General features: G+C 40.1%; 1 long non-coding RNA gene across 1 annotated transcript; it reads left to right on the top strand.

Annotated features, from left to right (window-relative positions):
- Positions 1-788: 788 nt before the first annotated feature.
- Positions 789-22,369, top strand: LOC143663533 (uncharacterized). Its single transcript, XR_013165994.1, has 3 exons — positions 789-894; positions 22,162-22,245; positions 22,333-22,369. It is a non-coding gene; the product is annotated as an uncharacterized LOC143663533 (long non-coding RNA).

The raw sequence follows: 22,369 nt of genomic DNA, 5'->3' as shown, positions 1-22,369 counted from the left end.
AGAAGAAAATAAAAATTGTCCATAACCCCACCACCCACAGACAAATACCATGTTTTAATTTAATGTGTATATCATTCAAGAATAGTTTGCTTGTTTAATTGTATAATTGGGATCATGTTTTTTATAGTGTTTTGTAACTTTCTTTAACAATCTACTATGAAATTTTTCCAAGATATTAAACTTCTTCTTCAGTGTAATCTTAAATGGTTATGGGCTCCACGTGCAAAGATGTCCCATAATCTGTTTATACCAATCTGCTGTTGTGTTGTTATCTGCTCTACATAATATGACATAAAAAACTATGCTGGGTGAAGTATCAGGAACTCTGAGACCAGTTAGGAGGAGCTCAGAACCTAGAGTTAAGGGACAAAAGAGAGTCTCCTAGAGGAAAGGACACATGAATCGTACTTTTCAGTGAACAAGATCTGGTCACATACACTGTCTCTTTGGACCCACAATTAAAGACTGAGAAGGTGTCACTTCCCATTGTGAGAGGGAGGAAATCATGACTGAGAAAGAAAGGACCCATCCAGGAAATATGTGAGCATCTGGAGCAGGTGCTGGTAAAGCATTGGGATCCTCTTTGAATTCCTACAAGCAGCACTGATGGATGAGGTTGAGACCAACTAGAGTGGTTTATTTATACTAACAACTGCCTGGTTGACAACTGGCTGGCTCTTCCATGGTTTCCTCACTTACAAAATGGGACTGATAATAGTACCTAGCAACAGGGTGATTGTAAAGTTTAAATGAGTTAGCACATGAAAAGTAGCAGTTTTTCTCTGGCACATAGAGATTACCCTTATTATTAATATAGCTGTGATTGTTACTATGAAAGGGCAAATGTTCTCTGGAGTCAGAAGAGGCTGGGAACAAATACCAGCTTCATCATATGTGAGTAATTTAGGCAATTTAATTTCCTTGTGTCTTTACAGATCATTGGAAACTTTCAATTAAATAGCATACTCAAAGCAAATAGTCCACATTTGGCCCCATGGTAGGCAGAATTTTAAAATTTTAAAATTTTAATTCCCAAGATTTTCTGGCCCCTGGTTACTCAAACAGGTACTCCTTTGACGGGATTTTACAGATGTAATTAAAGTCCCAAATTGGTGGTGCTCATAATACGAGATTATCCAAATGGGCCTAACCTAGTTACTGAGCTCTTTAAAAGCAGAGAGTTCTCTCTGGCTGGTCACAGAAGAGGAAGCCAGAGAGATTGGAGATGTGAGAATTTAGCACACTGTTGCTGTCTTTGAAGAAAAGGCAGCCTCAAGGAAAGGGCCTGAGAACACTATCCAGGAGCTGAGAGTGACTCCCAGCCAAGAGCCAAGAAGAAAATCATTCTTCACCCCAAGAAACCTACCCTCCAAGGCACATTGGCTTCTGCAAACTGAATGAGCTTCCCCATGGCCTTAAGGACATTTTCCCAATTGTCCCAAGGACAAATACTACATGGTGCCCCCATAGGCCAGCCTTGTGGTACAGATGGGCATGAGGTTAAAAGTCAGAGGCAGCCACAAGATCTCTTTGAAAGTATACTTGCTTTTCAAGCCCCAGCACCAATTCACTAAAGAGAGCAGACTGTTTTCAAAATTGAGAAATGCAAGCAAGTCCATTTGTACCTTTTTATTGACATTTCTGACCTTGCCAGAAAAGTATGTTACGTTTTGCTATAAAAATGATCGGAGACTACAGCTTACTGAGTGATATTTTATATTACAGTGCAGACCACTCAAAGCCACTCTTCTCCAGGTAGTGCTGCTGCTATTGAAAATCTCTGAGATCTCAAGGAGACTTCTTTTTCTTAGCATCAGGTCCACAATGTGAACTGAGTCTCAATGTTAGCAAATAATTCAGTATAGGGAACCATAGCGAGACATGGCCTTGATTGAATCACTCCAACAAATTTAGGAGCACTTATGAGTAAAAACCCAAAAGTGAACTTAAAGTCTCAGGCTTCATTTTAAAAAATTATTTCTTAAAAGATCTTGATGTTTACTCGGAATGGCTGTGAATGATGGGTGAGTTTGGATGTTGATTCTTTTGGCAAGTTTCAAAGCAAAAGCAAAACCTAAAAGCAAGTTAGGATATATATGTATATACATTCATATATACATACATATATGTATATGTGCATACATACCTTTTGGCTTTACATCATTTTATTCAGGTTTCTCAACCTAAACTAGAAAATTTTGAAGTTTAAGATAATAGTGTTTCCTAATCTCCATCTACTTCAAAATGACAGAATATCCTTCTTGGCTGTTTTTCATTTACAACTAATTAAGCATTGACTAACACATGCTAGGCACGATGCCAGGTGCTAGGGACATAAGTCTGAGAAAAGATAAAGTCCATGGCCTTACACAGAGAAGGCAAATACCCATTATAAGGACATCAAGCCTGCTCTTCATCCCTGCCTAAGGATGAATAGGAATAAAAAGCAGTTTTGCATCATATTAAAAGTACAGTTGGACAGCCAAGAGTCTATTCCTACTCCCCAACCCATATACTACATAACCTTGGCCAAATTATGTAAGTTCTGTAAACCCCTTTCATCCTGTGTAAAATGGTGGTAATAATGATATTAACTTAATTATTGTGAAGATTAAAGGAAACAGTCCATGTAACAGCACTTAGCACAGTGCCTGGCCATAGTGAGTAAGTGGTGACTATTGTCACCGACATCATGAGGCTGGTGAGGAGGAGGAGGAGGAGGTGGACGAGGAAGATGATAAAGGCCTTGCAAGGCACTTACTTACTAGTGCTAGGGGCTGGCTCTTTCCATGAGATTAGAGAAATGTTAGCTTCCATGAAGAGGTATTTTAAATTTGTCCCTTTGGAGGGTTTGTCAAAACAGTATAGGAGGCCTTGGCCTGCCTTCCCTTTGGAGGCTGTCTCCACCCTGGGGAGGTTCAGCGTGAGAAGGTACTAGACCCATAACAAGAAGAAGTTCTCACTTCCCAGAAGAGGGCCCCTTTATAGGTGAACAAGAAGAGAATGACAAATGCAAGGACTACTTTGACAAAATGTTATGGTATGTATCGAAACCAGAAGAAGTTGGAATACCAGATTATGTGGAAAGGAAAGGAGTGGCAAAAGATGAGACCAGTGAAATAAGCAGGCATCATTGATGAAGAATATTTTATACGATACTAGAGAGTCTGAAGTTGAAGTGTATTCAGCCAGGGTGTGGTATGGTAGGAAATGGAGCCTAAATTTTTAGAAAGCTCACCCATGGTTGCTGTGAGAATGGACTTAAAGAAAGCCAAGATGAGAGGCTGAGGTCTCAGGGGCTGTTATGCTGGAGAGGATGGGAATGGTTAAGGCAATGAAGTCATAATGATGTGGAATAGAGCAGGTATTAATCCTGGAACTACTAAGGAATGCACAGAAGCAAAAAGCTACAATTATGGTGGATTGTGGCCCCTTTAAATTCACAAGCTCCAGAGGGTCTTGCTGATCGTGCAATAGGAGTCCTTTATGGTTCCTGAACTTGAGCCACCTCTCCCTTTTTCTGTGAAAGTCTGAGTCCTCCATCTCTTCTCAATGCATCTTTAGTCTGGAGTTCTCTTGGTCCATTCTGAGTCTTGGTCTAAAGGGCTAATTTATGCAGATCACTGCAAGCTAAAGAATGCTTTTCAGACGTGCAAACAGTGACCAGTTTTACACTAACCGCATATCTACTTCTTCAGGGACTGCTTCCCCTTTGAAAAGAGAGAAGTCAAGTTTGAGAAGATAAGAATTTGGGAACAGTAGGATCCCAGAAACTGCTCCTGACTAGGATGTAGCCCTGTCAGCACCTTCCTGTGAGGAGAGAATTTTTATTTCAAGGCTTGCAGAGTTCCCTCTTAAACCAGCAAATGCACCAGCTAAGTCACCTGCACCAGTTTCTTTTGCTGATTCTCTCCCTGATATGATTATTATTCAAATAGTCTAAATTGAACCCGAATTAGTAATGTATACCTTTGGGAAACACGTTTAGGGAAATTTCTGCTTTGAAACGTGTCCTGCTGACTAATTTGCATCTTTAGAAGAGATAGCCGGTTATATTTGCATTTTAGTTACAAGTGCAAATAAATTTAATTCTACTGAAATTACATACATCTAGAGGATAAATCTACAATTGAAAAGAGTCATAATGATTTACTTTCAGGTTGATTTTTATTGTTGTTTTTCAGTGCTGATAATATAGGGTTTCTGTTTTTATTATATTTCCGTATTTCAGAGTAAGACATTCTCAAAATGACTAAGAATACTAAAATGTGTGCTTCTGTTTTTAATTCAGAAATAGACTATAATTGATGAAAATAGATTCTTTTTGTGTTATTTTTATTTTTATAGACTGTGCAAGAGACTAATACAACAAACATGATAATAATATATATTTCTCTATTAACAAACATTTTGTCAGGCTCCAGAAGATTGCCCACTACTCTCAGCTCTAATCATGGTTGCCTGCTGTGCCAATCTCCTCATCAGAATAATGATGTATTTGGTATGCTCAAAAGTATTTCTAATCAACACTATTAGATTATTTGGTGATTTAGCAAAATAAACCTCCACAAAATAAATGAACTGTCCCTTGAAGTTCATTACAAAATTAAAGCCAAATTAAAAGAGGTGGCCATTCAATTAAATGCACTGAATACTTCAAAATCCCAACAGAACTGTATATTCCTCAAGGCCAGTGATGATACCGTAGTTGCCTTGTTTCTCTGGTTCACTCTCAACATAGTGCTATAAACACAATAGGCATTCAGTAAATTTTTACTGAATAATTGATTGGCAGCAGGTTTCCAGTTATGGCGCAGACGGTCTATTGAATACACAGCAGTGAATCAGGACAGTGCCTCAACCATAGAAGTAGCTAACAAATAATACCCGAATAACCCGAACTCTCCGTCTAATTTGGTCTTCTAATGAGATGCACAACTTTTAGGATTTCTTATTCAGAATTCTGTGTAATTGAGAGTATTTTTTTTTCCCTTATTTCACTGAGCTACACCTATCATAACACTTTTCTGGGCAAATACACTTTTATTTAGTAGCACTTTGGTTAAATGTTGAAAAAAGAATCTTGGGAGAAAACCCTTTGGTTTCCCTGCCATTAAAGCACTCGGGCAGCTGGCTACTGGGGCTGCACTGTCACCCTGCCCTTTGTATTTTCCCTTGAGGAACCAATCCATTCACTGATCCTACAAATATTCCTGAAGCATCTAACACTGGTCAGGCCCTGTGCTGTATGTGAACGTGAACAATAAATACAGTTCCTGGCTCCAAATAGCTCATCGTCAGGTAATGAAAATTATTTAAATGCTTGAAGTATGACATTAGTTTTTGTTTTCCCAATTCCCTCTTAAACTTCAGTGGTCCCAACTGAAGATTATGGAAAACAGACTCTCAAGGTTAAGGGACTTGGGATGTTGAGAATTTTTCTGGAGTGATGGGTGGAGGTGTGATATAATAGGTGACTGAGAATATAAGGGAGTCTGGAGAGGAAGGGTCCGGGGGCATACATTTCCATGGAGGCTTTGGGAAGTTGGAGAAAGAGCCAATATGGTGCCAAAGAGCAGTGCAGAAAACTGACAAAAGTTGCCCTCCCCTGGAAGAGAAGACAGGTCTTCACAAAGAGCTGAGAGCTGGGTGGATCTCAGGGAAGCTAGGTTAGGCATGTCACACAGCACACAGGCTGGAGAAAGGAAGGCTGTCTTTCAAATTTCTAGTAACACGGTTTGATCACTCCGCTAAAAATCTACAAGTCAACCTGGATCTGCTTTCTCTCTGGACTCCTTGGTCTCATTTACAACCAGGTCCTGAAGGTTTGTTTGGCTTTCTAAAGACTTCTTAAAATTGTCTCTCCTCTCTACTCTGCCTTTCCACTGGATCTCTGCAGTAGTTTTCTCACTCATCCCCTTGCCTTCAGTCCTTGCCATCATTCCCTCCGCTGCCTAAAACATTTCCATACTCCCAATAAGGTTTACAAAACCACTCACAATGTGTCTTTTACCTAACTCTCCAGCCTCATTTTCCACAGGGAAAATGAGCCTGGCATTTCATCCTCCAGCAACTCTGAATTTGTCTTAGTTCCACAGAATGCCTCATGTTGTTTCTCTACTCCATGCTTCTACTCATGCTGTCCCTTAACCTAGAATGCTCTCTCCAAACTCTTGTTCATCCATTGAGAATAGATAATGATATTGCCTCTACCTCGGTGTCTGAACCATTCTGGTTGGCCCAGGACTTTATAGATTTTGTCACTGGAAGTCCTCCATCCTCGGAACTCCTCAGTCTCCAATAAACCCAGGACTGATGGTGGGCCTCCCTCACCTTCTCTAAGCTTTCTTTGTCCATCCCTGGTCAAGTCAGACGCCTCATCTCTGTATTCATAGAGCACAGGTCTTCAGTTATTACCAAAATGCAACATAATTATATACTGTATTTATGTATGTTGACCTACCTATGATTGAGCTCTTTAAAGGCAGGGACTGCTTTTATTAGTTTTCTTCTTTTCTGCTTGCTACATGTCAGGTCCCAGCTTAAGGTTCAGTCACTCTGGTCCAGTAGCAAATTTAAAGAAGGTACAAGGGGCCACTGGTAGAGGGGTCATCTTTAATTATTCCCTCTGCTCTGCTCTCTCTCTATCCTCTCTCATGAGGCTTACAGAACAATAGTCCCTTATATGCGAAATTACACAGAAGTGGCACTTTATATGTGATTAGATACATGTTACATCATTGGTTTCGTAACAGGTGCTGAGTCAGAATTACACAAGCTATGCTGTATCGTGCTCCCCTAGAACTTCAAACCTGGAAGCACTTAAGGTGGCCTTCTTAGCAGGCTGTTTATAATAAACAATTTCTCAGGCCCCACACCACATAACACAGTATCTGAAACAAAATAGGTACTTAATAAGAAATGAAAGACGGAGAGAGAAAAAAATGGAATAAAAGAAGGAACAAAGGGCTGAAGCTTTGTTGTAATAAAACATGTTACTGAACTCCAACAGACTGCAACATCATAGGATTCTCAGTCACCCTATGCATCTATTGATTCATTTGTTCCTCCTAAGTGAACCTCATGCAGTAGGATATGTTTTTTAGATATATATTGGAAAGGGATCAAAATTGACTTGTATTAGAGTAAATGCTAGCTGCTGTAAAAAGTAAGCCCCAACATTTTAGTGTCTTAGCATAATAGAAGCTTATTTTTGGCTCACATGAGAATTGAATTTTGAATTCATATGTTCCTCATTGGCAAGCAGCTCTACTCCATGTAGCTCTTACCTGGGATCATCTTAGGTTCTGCCATTACCTTGAAGTCATAGTTCTCTAAATCCAGGCAGCAAGCAGGAGAAAACTTTAGATGATAGATTGGAAGCTTTTGGGGTAGGATTGTATGGATGCTGCACATCAGTTGCCTCTCATCCCATTGGTTAAAACACAATCATACGGCCGTACCTAACTGCAAGGGAAGCTGGAAAATGCAGTCTAGTCGTGTGCCCAAAAAGAAGAAAATAGGTTTGGTGTGTGGATAGTCAATTTCTGCCACAACATTGTAGGAAGATTACCCCCTACTATCTAGGTAAACTTAGGCAAGTTACTCGGTCTCTCTCAGACGCAGCTTTCTTACCTGTAAAATGGGGATAATAACAGTTCCTACCTCAAAGGGAGTGTGATGGTTAAGTTCACGTGTCAAATTGGCCAGAAGATGGTTTCCAGCTGTTTGGTCAAGCAAGCACTGACATGATTGTTACTGTGAAGACTTTTCATGGATTTACATCATCAGTAAGTTGATTGCATCTATGGCTGATTAAATCCATAACCAACTGAAGATATTGCTTTCAACAATGAGATAAATCTTATCTAATCATTTGAAGGCCTTTTAAAAAGAATTAATTATTTCAGCAGCCAGCAGGGAGAATTTCCATCTTTACCTAGGCCCACCAGCTGCTCAGGGGGAATTCTATGAAAACCTTCAACATCGTTCCCAGCCTGCCCTATGGAATTTGAATTTGCATATTCTCACAGTCATATGAGACAATTCTTATAAAAATCTCTTAATATTACAGACATCTCCTGTTGGTTCTGTTTCCCTAGAGAATCCTGACCAGTAAAGTGAGGGTCAAATGAGGTAATGTAAGTAAAATAATAAATCCAAAGCTTGGGATATTGAGAGTTGTCCATAAATATGCATTAGTTACTATTAATATTATCATCATTATTATTTGCCTCACCACTACCCATCTATATAGTAAGGGCATTTAGCTGTAGGATTTACCACTAAAAAACATTTTCTGGAGGCTTTGAGTCTGTAGAAAGCCACAGCTTCCTTCGCATAGTCTGTCATCCCCTTCATCAATGTCACCCTCAGTCCTCTGGCTGCCCTATAAATCCCATGATCATTAGGAGGGGAGAAGCATAGTTCAGGTCCCTGACCACACCTATACTGGACGGCAGGTGTTACAAAATGCATTGTTATCCATCATCAGACAATGATAAACTATAATGAAATACAGTTTCACTTGTATTCAACCATGTATTTTATGCGGATACCATAAAGTTTTACCATCGGCCTCAAAAAGCAATAGTAAACTCTTGTGATTCTTTCTGTTCTACTTTCCTGGGTGCTTTCCACAAAGAAAACTATTGATTTTGAGTTTTCTGAAGTACACTCATAAAAGATTACCCTCAGCCCATGGCTTTCATTTTACCAGGCTCAAGTAATGGGAGAAAATAAGAGGGTCCCGCGGATATACACATCCAAAGGGGTTAGCTGGAACCCTATGGTTAATGACAAGCTTCCATTTTAACTGTGCCCAAACTTGAATCTAGAGCTGAAATCCCAGTGGTGCAGTCCTGTCTGTATTAGAAATCCACTTTGTTTCTAATACCAAACTGGGCCAAGACAGATACAATAGAGATACATTACTAATTGTACAGAGGACTTCTATCTTCACAGATTTTTTAATTATTTCACCTTCACTACCTCATTTGATTTTGACAACATCCATGTGATGGAGATATTAGTCTCATTTTGCAGATAAGGAAAGAAAGGCTTTGAGGGTTTAAGCAGATTGTCCAAAATGATAAGGCTAGAGTGTATAGGGTATGTTAAAATGGGGACTAGAAACCAATTGCTCTGGGTTTTTTGTTTGTTTGTTTGTTTTTGCATGGGCAGGCATCGGGAATTGAACCCGGGTCTCGGGCATGGCAGGTGAGAATTCTGCCACTGAGCCACCATGGCACCACTCCAATTCCTCTGTTCTTAATACCAGAATATTGTTCATTCCTGATTTCCAACTTTTCCTGCACGATCAAGACCCAGGATGAGCCCTAATTGCAGGGCACAACCTAAAGGAGCCAAAATTAGGAAGGAACGGGATGGAAGAGAGAGACAGAAAGCTCAAAGGCTATGAAAAAAATATCATAACTATAAAGCCAGTGACCCCCAAACGAGTCTAGGAGGGATGAAATCCTTGTGAAGTCAGGATTTAATCCTGGAATGGATGCCAAGATGGTGTGTGATTCCAGAAGAGGCTCCGTTAGAACTGAGGCCATAGCCCCACCAGGATTGGATCATATAAACCCAGGGAACAAAAAAAAACATGGGCAGCTGTGGGGTCTTGTCATCCTGGGTCCTTCGAAGGCAAAAGATGTCCTTGGACTTCTAAAGTCCATGGCCTTTAACCTTAAGGCAAGAAAAGGGCCTCAGTAAACTGCCAGTAAAAAGCGCAAGTATTTAAATGCCCTTCCTCCAGCCAGCTGCCTGAGGTCATAAAGCCCTGCAGACAATACGGCATATTTGAAAGGAAGTGTTTTAAACAGTTCATTTTATTTCATTTTCCTTGCTTATTTCCCCTTAATGCCTGCAGAAAAGAAAGATAATCAGCATCTGAGCAGCTGCGGACAATTCACAAAGAGACACTTCGCTCTTCTTAACTGATGGAAATTTATTTTCAGATTTTCATTTATAATGCAGAGTTGACCCCAAACCCATCATTATATTCACTTACTAATCTTCTTTAGCCTATGTATTTTCTTCATTACCCTACGTCAGTTAATTTATTTGTCCTTGAGCTTGTGTTTTGGGGCAGGGAGGGGGGCATTTGGTTCTCTTTGGTTTCAGTATGCTTTGCTTTTCTTTCCCTTCTCTGATTGCTCTTTTCAAGCTTATTGTAGAGTGTGCAGGTGGGTTGGTGGGTGTGGGTGGGTACAATGGAGCTATCTTCACTGCACCTGTCTCACCTAGAGCCCCATCACCTCCAAGCAAAGACCTGGCCTCAAACAAAACAACCTCCAGGTAGCACAGGTGCCACCTGGCTTTCCTGGAGTCATTTCTGAGCATGGTCGCCTTGTGTACACCCATAACTGCCAACCTCATTTGAAGCCTCCACACTATCCCTTTTCTCAACCCCCCACCCTAAATTGTCCCCTGAAGACATAAGTTCCTTCTGGCATGTATTACACAAAGAACAAATGCAGTCATCTGTTCAGAAGTGTTTATGCACTGAGACAATAATAAGAAATGACTAGAAGAAACCGTAGGCAAGTCAAAAGCTAGTAGCAGCTGATAGCTTTTGTACAACCTGTCTCAGGCAATTTGGTAAGTGTGATTTCAGCCCACACGTGGGAGACACCCAGCTGGTTAATAGTCTGCCCCAATCTGCATCAGCTCTTTCTGGCAATGGCCTCCTCCCCAAGTCACTCAAATGAAAAAGCAAGTTAGTGCACCTTTGCCATTAGATGTTTACTGCAATGCAGTCTTTTCTTAGCTCCTGAACTCCTTTATTTGGAGCCTGATGAGAAACAAAGGATAACAGTTTGCTTTCTCATTTTATTTAGCCTGCATTTGAGGTTTAAAAACCATCTTTTCTTCCCCAAAGCACTCATTGGCTTGGCAAATTTGACAAGTGTGACTAGGCTGGAACCTCATTATAACACTCATCAGAATAGAGCAGAACTTCACATAAGGAGGAACTGTACAGCCCTAACTGGACTACCAGGTCTTCAAAGGCAGGGACTGAGTATTATTCCAATATTCATTCCAATACCCTGCACAGAAGTCCACACAGGTGCAGTGAATGCTTTTCAAATTGAATTGAAGGCAAAGGAGCTTTTATTGAAATAGCGAACATCTCCCTTTTCTCTCAAAGTGGTTCCTTATGGGTGATTTTCATTTTCTTCTTTGGCCTTTTTACACTTTTCCCAGATTTTCTACGATGATCATTCATTACTTCCCTAATCATTTGTTTGAAAACAAATGCCTTAACAATGAAGTCTCCACAAGAGACCCAGGGACCTCCCAGCAAGAAGGTAAATGTTTGTTCAGAAAAATACATGAAATGCAGTCTTACCTATGATTGTCACAACCCCAGCTTTATAAAAGGATCTTCATAAAGGAAATGTGAAAGCAGTATGGGGCCAAGCCACATATCTTTGTGACTACCACAATAAAATGATATAATGTACTATATATATAGTGCATCTGATATGCCTGTATATGTGTGCACACATGTGCAAAACTGTACATCTTGAGGATCTCAGCTTAGGCATTTGAGTGGCATTCATTCCCTGGCTGAAAAGAAAATCTGGGCCCTAGATTCTAGAGAATTATGAAACCTATTTCTTATGGCCACAAAACTAAATGTGTCTTAATAAGACCCCAATCGGCATAATTGCTGCAGTCCCAGTTTATCTCAGCCCCAAGGACTTGAGTTTCTCCAGAAAATGGAGTGGGTGGAGATGGATTCTGAGTTCTTGTTGCTGCAGCAGTCCCTTGCAGATATTCAGTTTTGTGACAAGGGAAGTTCTCTTCTTTGATGCCATGCTCTGTCCTAGCACCTCTCTTTGTCACTGTGGTTGCTACCTCTCCCCTCACTGTGCCCCCCCACACACACACATACATTGTTGCAATTGCTGCCACCTGTGTCCTGAGGAATCAGAGGACCATGGAGCAGGCATACAGGACCACTGAACCCGGCACTGCTCCGGAATGTTTCTCCCAAACTTCTGAGCTCCACGGACTAGGAAAATGTGTGCACCTCAAATTCTAAGGGTCTTGGTCCCTCCTCTGCTTTCTCTTTGTGGTGGCAGGAAGCCCCTGTGTGGTATATGCTGCCCACCAACTCAAGTATCCAGAATCTCTTCCATTTCTCTTTTGTTTGGAAGAGAAAACTTCACATATACCCCGGCCATTCTTTCTCTTACTGATTAGCTATATTTGCTTCTGCCCCACCGTATCAGTCAAGGGCTACCCTAGAAGCCCAGAAAGTTACCCAGCTCCAACTAGCTTTTATGAAGGTCAATGGAGGGTGCTGGAGTCATAGACTCAAGTCAACTACAAGGATAGGAAAATAGCAAGAGTTGGTGGGAAACAGAGACTCAGTGCAGCCAAACCTCTCTTACTCCCAGTTCTACTTCTTTCAGGGCATGGACTGTGTTTTCTCCTAATACCCATGAGGAAGGTACATAGCTTATACTCCTGGCAATTCTGGCCTCATCCCTTTAACTATCACAGCAAAAGAGTAGAGATTGTCTTCAGTTTGAAAATTTAGGGCAGGCAGAACACTGATGGCCTGGCTGGCCCTGTAATGAGCTTAAGTTTCCAAAACAAGTGCATGTACATTACCTAACTTGAATCTTACAAAAACCCTGTCTGTAAATATTATTACCTTATTTCAAAGATGAAGGAACTGATCTGGGTGTCTCAGAATGAAAGAGTGGAAGGACATCACCACCAAAACTTCTGCTCCCCTTTTCCCTACTACTTTAGAAGAAGTAGAGGGCTATAAAAAATATACTATAATAGTTAAAAATCAACTTATTATTTCCCAGAGACTATGCTAAGCACCTTTTATGCCTTACTTCATTTATTCTCTATCAACTGAATGGTGTAGGTTCTGTTTTTACCACCATTCTACAGAGAAGAAAACCAAGGTATATAGAGGTTTAGTAACTTGTCCAAGGGCATACAGCTAGAAGTAAAGAACCAGCCAAGTTTGTGCTTTGAAATACTAGCCTATGATATGGTGACCATGGCCAGGGATAAATTATTAGCTCTGAAAAGTGGATTTGTGGAACAACAAAATCAGATGATATGTAATTAAATGATACTTTGTCTAGGATAGATCATAAGTTCTATAGAAACTCAGAACAGGAGGGTATATTAAATTAATGGGACCCAAAGCATTCAGGAAAGATTTGATGGAAGATGAAAGCACTTCGGCTCCATAGGATGCAGAGGATTTGGTTGAGCAAAATGGTGAATTGACTGACATTTCAGGAAGGAGGAAGAGTAATAGCAAAGATCGGTGATAACCTTCGCATTTTTGAGGTTGAAGAGTAGAAGGAAACAGTCTACAATAGAGAGGTTGGTCTTTTAATCCTCTTGTCTTCCCATAACAAAGTGTCTTCATCTTCTTATTATTACCATTGTTATTATTGAATAATTTATAGTTCTTCTTAAAAATCTGATAAAGGAGGTGCAAGAGTAGTCCAGTAGCAGAATTCTTGCCTGCCATGAGGGAGACCCAGGTTCCATTCCTGGCTCCTGGCTTGGGCACATCTCCCCACCTCTGAAAAAAAAAAAAAAAAAAAAAAGAACTTCAACAAATGATGCTGCAGTAATGGGATAGTTGCATGGAAAAAGAATAAAATGTGACCCCTACCATACAGCATACAAAAAAAAGAAAAAGAATCTGATAAAGGCTATGGGTTCTCTTTCTCTATTATAATGTACATACACTCCAAAACATTGTAGTGTTTATAAACACTACAATAAACCCCTATCACAGATTCCCTTTGCCCCACCAAGCCCATCCATGGATCTCTGGTTCAGAACCACTGCACTAAAAATTGCTAGGTTGGATTTTTTCTTGGTTAAAGAAAGCCAGGTGCCAGGTAGTATGAGAATCACCTGGGATAGAAAGGCTAGGACTCTCTATTCCCATTTCAGCTCCTGTGTAAGTCCTCCATATCTGTGTGCTGTGGTATTCTATTCCTTCTTTTTAAAGTATTTATATAATTCCAAGGATGTGCAAGGAAGGCCCTGTACTGGGCAATGAGGACACAGGCTAAGACAGTACCCAGCCTATAAAGAACTCATAGCTGTCCCCTTATCTTGATTCTAACTCTGATTTTTCTATTCATCACCTACGCTTGCTGTTTGCCTTGTGTGAGGAGGATGCCTTACCATTTTGCAGCATTTAGGATACACTCCATTATCCTGACACTTCCTTTCCAACCCTGCATACTCGACTCACCTCACATATGTCTGCTGAATACATCCTTTTTAGATAATTTCACCCTCACCTCCAAATTTGCTAAAATATAACTCTCTCTATATATATATTGGTGTTGGTTCCATATCTGAAAGATTTTGTGGCTTATTGGAAGCCAGGCACTTTTAAAGCTAGAAAGCTCAAAACTTGGCTCAACCACTTCCTGACTGGAAGGTCTTAGAGAAGACAAAGCACCCTGACTTTGGCTTTGGGGTATATGGGTGGGAATAATAATAATGTTTAAATTTCACAATCTTTGTATAGGAAAGAGAGAACTTATCTCCGGTGTTTGGCACCTGGTAGTTGCTCAGAAAATTGTAGTGATTTATTTTTTTCAATTTTTATCAACATGTGTCCTGACTTACATTGTAAATTCTTGGAGAACAAAACATGCTTGAAAATGTTTCTTTAAAAAAAAATAAATAAGACCTGCTAGGATTGCATGAGTCATTTGATCCCCCCAAAAAAGTAAAAGGTAAATTTCTGTGGTCACATAAGAGAATTAACCAATATCTTCTCTGTGCATGCCAAAGTTTAGCATTTTACCTATTTTCAGTTATTTGGAGATGCTACCTAAATTCAGTTTTTTGCCTCAAATGAGATACAGGCCCCAATTATTTGTCCAATCACTCGGTGAGAGACTTTTTACTTTAAAACATCTAGTATGAGTCCCTGCATCACTAAGGATAGATTTCAGTACCAGGGGACCTTATTAGAAGGTCCTTATAATTCCTTATAATCAATTAGTTGGAGTATAGGCAAGAGTATATATTCTTTAGCTATCCTCTATCTCCAGCTTTGATCATTTCCTTTCTTCCTTTTGTTAAAGATGAAACATCCTAAGCAGTTTCCCACCGCATTTTCAGGGAGGTTAAAAGTACTATCCTTTTCTGGCTCAGATTCTCACTCCAACAAAAAGCAGGGGTGCACAGTGAGCCCTCACTGCCTAACGGCAAAAGGCAAGCCCACTCTTCACTCCCCAGGGATTTCGGACAAAGCACACAGTGTCTCGGAAAATGACTGTGGATGCAAAATACTGCCATTAAAGGAACTATTTTAAACTAAATTGATTCTCTGTTCTTTAGCCAATTGGCTAATCCTCCTCTTGAGATGGGCTTCCATTTAAGAAAGCTAAAAATGCACCTCGTGGACTGGGACTTAGAGGAGGCAAGGGATATGCTGACATAGACATTAAGTAGGATTGAGTCGAGAGGGCAGCTGCATCCTGATTAGCTACTTGAAGATTTCCCCAGGCGCTGCAGTCTTTTGTGAAGGGAGCACATCAGTGGAAGGCACAGAAGAGAAGCCAAGGGAAACTGTGAAAGCAAGCCTGGGTGTCTGAAAGAGTGGCGGCGCCTGACAGGATCGTCCTCTCCCTGTGTCCCAGCCACTGAGTCTAGCAGTAACCCCCTTGCCTGCTGGAATGTTTGAAGTAGCTCCAGCTTCCCTGGCCTTCATAAGAAAACTGGTGTCCTGGTCTTCATCCTCACAGTACAATCCTGAGAAGAAATACTAGGTGTGGGAAGGAAATCCAGGAGACTTGCCTTGATTCAGCAACCTGGGGTTCAGACAGCATTTCCTGTAAAGGAGGATGGAGGGATGTACACAGAGAAAGGAGAACACAGACTAAGTCCAGGAAGACAGTGGTGTGGTCAGATCCTCATAAATATCTCTCTTAAACTGGGTAATTATATTTTTTTTCATTTTTAATCTTTCACAGCCATTTTATTATTATGTGTATCTGTTCAATGTTGTAACATAGATGAACAAAATAGAAAAAAAGAATGTATGTAATCTTCAAATTCCATATAAATCCTTCCATTTTTCTATATATATATGTAAATAAACATGACATAAAATGAGACATACCATAATTTTTTTACTTAATTATACATCATTCATTTTGAATTAATAAATATGCATCTACATTTATATTTTTAGTGGTTGCATTGTTTCACTGAGCCATAAATTAAATTTTTAGTTTCAGATTTGGGGACATTTAAGTTGTTTTCCAAATTTTCAGCAGCTATAAACCACCAAGAAGAGCATCCTTAGGCATCAGTCAGAACATTCTGGTAGGCAGTAATGGCTTAACCTTCCTTCCCACCGCCGTCCTGGGTTTAGTGCCTGCATTGTGATGGGCAATGGGCTGTTGCCTGAGGTATGGGAAAAGCAGCAGCACAGCACCACGCACTCAATTCAGAAAACTTCCAGAAGCTGGGTCACTCTGGGCATCCTCAGAAGCTCTGATACTATCATCCTCAAAGTATTTTTGAACAGTTGCATTGCAGGGACACACAGAGCACACGCTTCCCAGCCAGACCAGCTGACTCAGCCCTGGTAAACACAGCCTGAGGGCACCAGAGAAGATGAAATCCGCCCATCCCCACCTATAATGGATCCAGTCCAGAGCTGATTCACTCTCCTCAACCTATAATGAATCCAGTCCAGAGCTGATTCTTCCAGCAACCACCTGAAGGATTCAGAACAATGAGATTATATTATATGGCACTCTTACTCCCACTCTATTTTGAATGCTTTTAGGATAATTTTTTAACATGGAAACTCTAAGGTTGATTGAGTTGGGAGACTGCAATGAGAAAAGAGTGAGTTGGAGAAGGTGAATATAACTTTTTCTAATTAGAAATGCCATCCCTACACATAATAAAATATTCAAAGGCTTCCCAGTAATGTCAACTTACTTAGAATTGATTTAAATGAATCACTGAAAAAAATCCTTTCATCTCTCATATAACGTATGTCTCAAACATTAGAACTGGAATCACTGTTCAATATTAAAAAAAAAAAAATTCAGCAAGCATTCCTGGCACTTAGGTGGATTTGCCATTTAATATGGCTGCTCCATTGGGAGACCTAATGAATAGTCCACATTTGAGAGATTTAGGATGATGGTCTTCATGGTAAAACATATCCAGGCTATGAATAGCATGGCCCTTCATGAAAAACAGAGAAATTTCCACTTATTTTTCATCTGGAAAAGGAAAATGTTGAGCAAGAATAAAGGAAGAGAAATCCTTGAACTATTTACCTCTATTGCATCTATAATCTCTTACCATCCAACTCTTTTTTTTATTTTAGAAGAGCACTGATTATAAATTATTATGGGTGGATTCTGCATGTAAGCTGATACCATGTGGTACCATCTGGGGAGGGCCAGCTGGCCACATCCCTTCCCAAATCCACATTTATTGATGTAAGTTCGGGTAGCTTGAAAGTTATCACAGTGGGAATATTTACACCATGGAAAGTGGCAAATCAGGAATCATTTTTTTCCCTGAAAGCCAGGTGCTAAGCATTTACTAGCACCTTACTGTTTCAGGCCCCTGCCCACTAACTCACCAAGCATTACTGATACAGAAGATAGTGCCCTCACTTTAAGCCTCTGGCTGACCATACAGACACACTTTGGAACATTCAGGAAGTATTTATTTCTTTACTATTTAATAAAAAACTAATCTAGGCTCATGAATAATATTCATTTTCTTCTACTGTAAGAAAGAAAAGACTGAAGTTCTACTTATAATTCTCATTTTCACTGAAATGCTCCCAAGACACATTGACACCCTGAACTCCCACAGCAGTTAAAAAAAGGAATTAAATTAGAAATTCTTGAGGAGCTTTTTATAAATTGTTCATATGTCCATTTTTCAAACCATTAGGGTTTTAGGAACAGTCACAACTCTTTCCTGATTGTACTGGTTAGCCAGCAGAGTATACCTGCATGTGTGACCCTGAGGGCCAGCCCCCAGTAAATATTTGGCATTCAGGTGTGTTGATGGGCTCACATTCCACAAAGCCTAGACTTAGGTCATAAGGAAGGCTGCTTCCTCCCTGCTGTGAATTAGTGTCTTCCTGCATGAATGCATTAAATAGCCATCGTTAATAATCACCCAAGCATGGAACTGACTGACAGAAGATTTGCAGGTTACGACTCTATCACACCAACCTCGTTTGTTCACTGATTTATTACAATTTCATGGTTAAGATAATACAAATTCTAGCTATGCTAAATTATATGGATGAATCTTAACACTATCTCTGCCATATCTTTTTTTGCATCTTTTCTTATTTTTACTGGAAAAGAAGAATTGAATAGGAGTGAAGACATGTAGAAACTGCTTAAAATAGCCCACTAGAGACCAAATGGTTTCCAGAAGCTTTAGTAGAATACTAAACTGCTCTCTATGTTGGCTGCCCATTATAATAAAAACTCTGAAGTGCTAACTAACTGCTTGGGCTAGAAGCAAAAAAAAGACAATTGCCAACTTTGTTTCTCTACTTCCAAATGCTGTTAGGAATTCCAGACCAGACTTCTGTCTGCTGAAACTCATTAGATGGGAGGGGTCATGCCTTCTCTCATGCAGACAGTAGACAATGATCAGGAACAGGGATATTTTGGAGAACAGTTTAGAACAGTTGAAGGTCTCACCTGGTCAATAGGTAGATTCAGATGCAAGAGCAAGGAGTCATACATACCCTGAAGGTACCAGTATTTATACAGTCATTAGTCTGATGAAACTATAAGTAAGACAATATTCATCTCTGCATACTTGTGTCTATATACAAGTCTTTGTCCTCTCTGCTAGACTGTAATACCCTAAGAGCAGGAAATACATTTTATCCATCTCTATAAACCTGTACCTGTCAAAATGCCTAGCATATATTAAATACTATCATATCCAGAAAATGTATTCTTCAGTGCAGTGTGTCTTAGTTTTCCAGACTGCAACAAAGGTTGGCTTAACAACAGGACTTTATTGGTTCACAGTTTCAGAGACAGGAAGGCTTGCCTCCTCTAGGGGTCAGCAGCATTCTGGCTCGCCAGTAATTGTTGGATTCCTTGACTTCCCAGTCACGTGGTGATGTCCTCTCCTTTCTCTTTGTGTTCTGTTGACTTTAAGCTCCCAGTTCCTCCTCATAGCTTTCTCCCTTTCTGTATGAATTACTTCTGCTTATGAAAGCCCCAGACATGGATTCATGTCTACTCTCAGTCATTTGGGCCACACCTGAACTAAAATAACATCTTCAAAAGATCATATTTATAATGGGTTCACATGCACAGGAATAAAGATCAAGACTGTCTTGATCTTTACATACCCTGCCTAAATCAGGGTATGTAATTCAATCTACCATATGCTGTGAAGGAACATGTCATGTTGAAAAAAATCTTCATGAGTCACTTAAGAAAGAGGGCTTTCTACTTTGGCGACTACAGCACATAACGATGTCTCTATCCATGCACTGGCTTCTGTTATTGTCAAGATAGAGTTGAAAGTCAGCAGTAAAATGTCCTGCAACATTTGCCTAGTTCCCCAGACTCTCCTTCTTAGTAGTGCTCTCCTATCCTCTTGTAAGACAATTTCTTTTTCTGATTGATTTCCTGATAACATTTCTTAGACACTCATCCAACAAAGTAGAAAGTCAATCTGAAATTGCTTTTAAAATCTTCCAGCTCTCATTCCTCATTCTGTACTGCAAGTCTTTTTTTTTTTTTTTTTTTTTGAGTTACCAAATACACATTTTTTTTGCATGGGCAGGCACTGGGAATCAAACCCAGGTCTCTGGCCTGGCAGGCAAGAACTCTTCCTACTGAGCCACCGTGGCCTGTCCCCAAATACATTTTTAACATTAACAACCAGGCAGGGAAGTAGGGGCCAGTTTCGAGTTGATTTTTTAAGTCATAAAAGCACCCAAAAATAATTAAAAGTCTACTTGAAATGGCCCTGAAAGTAAGTCTGATTTGAGTGTTTTCTATTAGTTTGGAATAATACTAAAAGAATGAATCTACCTGAAATACTCCTTTACACATCACAGACAATTCTCTTCATTTTCCCATGGTACAAACCAGTGTTTTGATATTTAGCAACTGTGATAGACTGTTACATTCATCACCCCCAATAAATCACACTTCTCAGAATTCATGCATTTCTATTGTCCCTTCCTTCGATGACTCTGAGTTTGGTTATATAGCCAAACAGTGGGATATCAACAAGCATAATCCAAGCAGAGGCTTGATAAGTACTTGCTCTTTGAGTCGGCCCTCTTAAGATACTTCCTCCAAGATATGAGAAAGCCTGTTCAGTCTAGCATTTTTCGGAATGAAAGACTACACGGAAAGAGAGACCAAGTCATCTCAGTCATTCCAGAGAAGCCTAGCCTCCAGCCAGCTCTTCAAACCAAATGGAACCCCATGATTGAGCCTAAGTGAAATCAGAAGAAGAAATACTCAGCCAACCCACAGCTCATGAAAAATATTGTTCTTATTACTTTCTATTTTGTGGGGTTTTTTTCTCATGGGCAGGCACCAGGAATCGAATCCGGGTCTCTCCAGCATGGCAGGTGAGAATTCTGCCACTGACCCACCGTCACACCTCCCAGTTCTTATTGTTTTAAACCACAAAATTCAGTACCAGAAGCAGAGAGCTAGCCTTTAAAAAGAAGAAAGAACTAAATCGATGTGGCCTGAGGAATGCTGAACAAACAGATAGCAGAAGATGGAAAGACAGTGGGTACATTAGCTTCTCATTTCTATTGCAAAAAATTACCACAGATATAATGACTTAAAACAGCACAAATCTATAATCTTACAGTTCTGGAGGTCAGACATCCCAAATGGGTTTTATGGAAACAAAATCCATATATCAGCAGAAATGCATTCCTTATAGAGGTTCTAGAGGAGAAAATGCTTCTGTGTTGGTGGTGGTGGCTTTTGTTGTTGTTGTTGCTGTTTTTTGAGTTACAGAGGCTGCCTGGGTTCCTTAACTTGTGGCCTCTGATGGCATTTTCAAAGCCATCAGCATAACGTCTTCAAATCCCACCCCACATCCCTGACATCTGCCTCCATCGTCACATCTGCCTCTCCTGCCTCCTTCTTCTCTTTCCCTTATAAGGTTCTTGTATTACATTGGGCCCATCTAGATAATCCAAGAATTTTCCCATTTTAAGATGCTTAACTTAATCACAGCTGCAAAGTTTCTTTGGTCAGGTAGGCTAACATTCAGAGCTTTCAGATATTAGGGTGTAGACATCTTTAGGGCCCATTACACTGCTGACCATTGTGAAGAAACTGCTTTTGGAGGCTGAAAAGGTTGTGATTCATGGTTTGAAGAGAAGTAATTTGTGAAACTACTACCTACATTTATTTGGAAAAGAGAAAATGGATTTGTGGATTTGGCTAGGAAGATTTCCAGGCAAAATGTTGAAAGTGCCAAGCAGCTCTCCTGTAAAAAGAAGAAAGAGATTATCTACAAAGAGAACTGTTTGTTTTCCAAGTAGAATTTCAAGGAGTTATAGTAAAATCAAGATGTACTGGGTTGAAGAATAAGACTATGTCACATTTTCACTATTTTTACTAAGTATAAATTCAAAAAGTAAAAAGTGACCTCAGATCAAATCACAGGGGTATCTGTATGACCATTTGTAACATCCTCAGAAAGCTTTAGCAGAGTACCCAGTTAGACACTCTCTAATGGACTAAAGCATTTCTAAAAATCTTAAAGGCAATGTCCTACCACACCTGATATTCAGCCTAAAGTAGAGAGAGGTCTATCTCAAAAAGTCTTATGGATGTGACTTCAGGGTCATGAAGTGAACTCAGTCAGATTCACAAAATTCCCACTGAGTGGCCAAGTATAAAAGTTGTTTTATCAGTTTGGATTAAAGAGGCACAGATAATTCAAACTGAAAAGTGGCTCTATTCGGCAAATAGAAAGCAGACTCAGAAAGCTGCTCAACTGCAAACATAGGCCATTTCATTTGGAAAAGGAAAGACTGGAGGGTCCACAGAGAGCAGTGGGTTATGAGACCACTCCAGGTTGCAGAACTGGGCCCTAATTAAGACATATTCTCTTCCTCAGAATAAGGAGCCTGATGCTGGGTTCCCGGCTGGAATTCATCATTGCTATGGAGCAGCAAATGCTATGTCCTCTTCTTGAATGGAGGTATCTACTGTGGTTATTTTGACTCCATCTTACCTTTGCATATTAGATGGGGAGGAGGAGGCAGTTAACTCATCTTTTGGTTTACAGGTCTCAGGATCACCTAAAGTGCCTCATCCACATCTAG

The sequence above is a fragment of the Tamandua tetradactyla genome, chromosome 19 (assembly GCF_023851605.1).
Source record: "Tamandua tetradactyla isolate mTamTet1 chromosome 19, mTamTet1.pri, whole genome shotgun sequence".
Lineage (NCBI taxonomy): Eukaryota > Metazoa > Chordata > Mammalia > Pilosa > Myrmecophagidae > Tamandua > Tamandua tetradactyla.
The sequence above is the reverse complement of the archived record's forward strand: the minus strand, read 5'-3'. Positions and strand labels throughout refer to the sequence as shown.